This window comes from Armigeres subalbatus, chromosome 3 (genome assembly GCF_024139115.2).
Source record: "Armigeres subalbatus isolate Guangzhou_Male chromosome 3, GZ_Asu_2, whole genome shotgun sequence".
NCBI classification, from domain to species: Eukaryota; Metazoa; Arthropoda; class Insecta; order Diptera; family Culicidae; genus Armigeres; species Armigeres subalbatus.
This window is the reverse complement of record NC_085141.1, coordinates 324,912,512-324,915,630: the sequence shown is the minus strand read 5'-3', so window position 1 is coordinate 324,915,630 and position 3,119 is coordinate 324,912,512.

Below are 3,119 nucleotides of genomic sequence, written 5' to 3'. Positions count from 1 at the left end.
CGTCGGTTCGTACCTGGCGCAGTTGGCTGTCGCTAAAGCGATTAATAGAATAAACTACTTAAAATTTTAATTCCCCAAAGTGTGCCCGAGGAACGGCTAAGATTTTCTCATTGCGGCGCAACAACAGCGGGCCGACCCGTGCGCCGAGCCGGTACTGCAAAACAGTGAACAAAGATAAACAATCCGGCGTAATTTGCAGCGGGAACTTTTTCTTTGTAGGGAGGGGGACTCTATTCTGTGGAAAATGTAGTGAGTTGTGTTTGAATTCAACAGAAAAAGAGTTGCTAGGGGAGACATTATTAAAAGTTTGCAAAAATAACTGAGGCTTTTGCGCTTTGCGATTTTATGACGAACTTTGAATAATTTCTATAAGGACTCAGCATAGTGATTAAAATGTAAAAGTGTATCTCTACGTTAGCGCAGTTCCGAGCACTCTTTAATCGATATGGCGCACAACTTGATCACGAACGAGCGAACGAATGAAAAGGTTTAATAGAAAAAGGTGTACGTTTTGGCCCATAGCTGATACAAAAATTTACAATATTGAAAAAAATATAAATCTCTACAAAGCTTACAAATTTGCAAAATTTGCGAAATATTCACAATTAAAAAATAAATGAAAAACAGAAAATTTAACTAAAAAAAACATAAAACAAAAGTTAAATAAGCATTTGTTGAATGAACTTCCGGAAGAATTTCCAGAGAAACTTTCGTAAAAATTTCCGAAAAAACTTCCGGAAGAATTCTTGAAGGAACTTCCGGAGGAATTTTCTGGTGGAACTTCCGGAGAAATTCCCGGAGGAACTTCCGGAGGAATTCCTAGAGGAACTTCCGCAGGAATTCCCGGGGGAACTTCCTGAGGAAATACTGGAGGAACTTCCGGAGGAATTTTCTGGTGGAACTTCCGGAGAAATTCCCGGAGGAACTTCCGGAGGAATTCCCGGAGGAACTTCCGCAGGAATTCCCGGAGGAACTTCCGCAGGAATTCCCGGAGGAACTTCCGCAGGAATTCCCGGAGGAACTTCCTGAGGAAATACTGGAGGAACTTCCGGAGGAATTTTCTGGTGGAACTTCCGGAGAAATTCCCGGAGGAACTTCCGGAGGAATTCCTGGAGGAACTTCCGCAGGAATTCCCGGAGGAACTTCCGCAGGAATTCCCGGAGGAACTTCCGCAGGAATTCCCGGAGGAACTTCCGCAGGAATTCCCGGAGGAACTTCCGCAGGAATTCCCGGAGGAACTTCCGCAGGAATTCCCGGAGGAACTTCCTGAGGAATTACTGGAGGAACTTCCGGAGGAATTCCTGGAGGAACTTCCGTAGGAATTCCTGGAGGAACTTCCGTAGGAATTCCTGAGGAATTCCTGGAGGAACTTCCGTAGGAATTCCTGGAGGAACTTCCGTAGGAATTCCTGGAGGAACTTCCGTAGGAATTCCTGGAGGAACTTCCGTAGGAATTCCTGAGGAATTCCTGGAGGATCTTCCGGAGGAATTCCTGGAGGAACTTCCTGAGGAATTCCTGGAGGAACTTCCTGAGGAATTCCTGGAGGAACTTCCTGAGGAATTCCTGGAGGAACTTCCTGAGGAATTCCTGGAGGAACTTCCTGAGGAATTCCTGGAGGAACTTCCTGAGGAATTCCTGGAGGAACTTCGGTAGGAATTCCTGGAGGAACTTCCGTAGAAATTCCTGGAGGAACTTCCGTAGAAATTCCTGGAGGAACTTCCGTAGGAATTTCTGGAGGAACTTCCTGAGGAATTCCTGGAGGAACTTCCTGAGGAATTCCTGGAGGAACTTCCTGAGGAATTCCTGAAGGAACTTCCGGAGGAATTCCTGGAGGAACTTCTGGAGGAATACCTGGAGGAACTTCGGAGGAATTCCTGGAGGAACTTCGGAGGAATTCCTGGAGGAACTTCCGGAGGAATTCCTGGAGGAACTTCCCGGGGAATTCCTGGAGGAACTTCCGGAGGAATTCCTGGAGGAACTTCCGGAGGAATTCCTGGAGGAACTTCCGGAGGAATTCCTGGAGGAACTTCCGGAGGAATTCCTGGAGGAACTTCCGGAGGAATTCCTGGAGGAACTACCGGAGGAATTCCTGGAGGAACTACCGGAGGAATTCCTGGAGGAACTTCCGGAGGAATTCCTGGAGGAACTTCCGGAGGAATTCCTGGAGGAACTTCCGGAGGAATTCCTGGAGGAACTTCCGGAGGAATTCCTGGAGGAACTTCCGGAGGAATTCCTGGAGGAACTTCCGGAGGAATTCCTGGAGGAACTTCCGGAGGAATTCCTGGAGGAACTTCCGGAGGAATTCCTGGAGGAACTTCAGGAGGAATTCCTGGAGGAACTTCAGGAGGAATTCCTGGAGGAACTTCCGGAGGAATTGCTGGAGGAACTTCCGGAGGAATTCCTGGAGGAACTTCCGGAGGAATTCCTGGAGGAACTTCCGGATGAATTCCTGGAGGAACTTCCGGAGGAATTCCTGGAGGAACTTCCGGAGGAATTCCTGGAGGAACTTCCGGAGGAATTCCTGGAGGAACTTCCGGAGGAATTCCTGGAGGAACTTCCGGAGGAATTCCTGGAGGAACTTCCGGAGGAATTCCTGGAGGAACTTCCGGAGGAATTCCTGGAGGAACTTCCGGAGGAATTCACGGATGAACTTCCTGAGGAAATACTGGAGGAACTTCCGGAGGAATTTTCTGGTGGAACTTCCGGAGAAATTCCCGGAGGAACTTCCGGAGGAATTCCTGGAGGAACTTCCGGAGGAATTCCCGGAGGAACTTCCGCAGGAATTCCCGGAGGAACTTCCGCAGGAATTCCCGGAGGAACTTCCGCAGGAATTCCCGGAGGAACTTCCGCAGGAATTCCCGGAGGAACTTCCGCAGGAATTCCTGGAGGAACTTCCTGAGGAATTACTGGAGGAACTTCCGGAGGAATTCCTGAAGGAACTTCTGTAGGAATTCCTGGAGGAACTTCCGTAGGAATTCCTGAGGAATTCCTGGAGGAACTTCCGTAGGAATTCCTGAGGAATTCCTGGAGGATCTTCCGGAGGAATTCCTGGAGGAACTTCCGGAGGAATTCCTGGAGGAACTTCCTGAGGAATTCCTGGAGGAACTTCCGGAGGAATT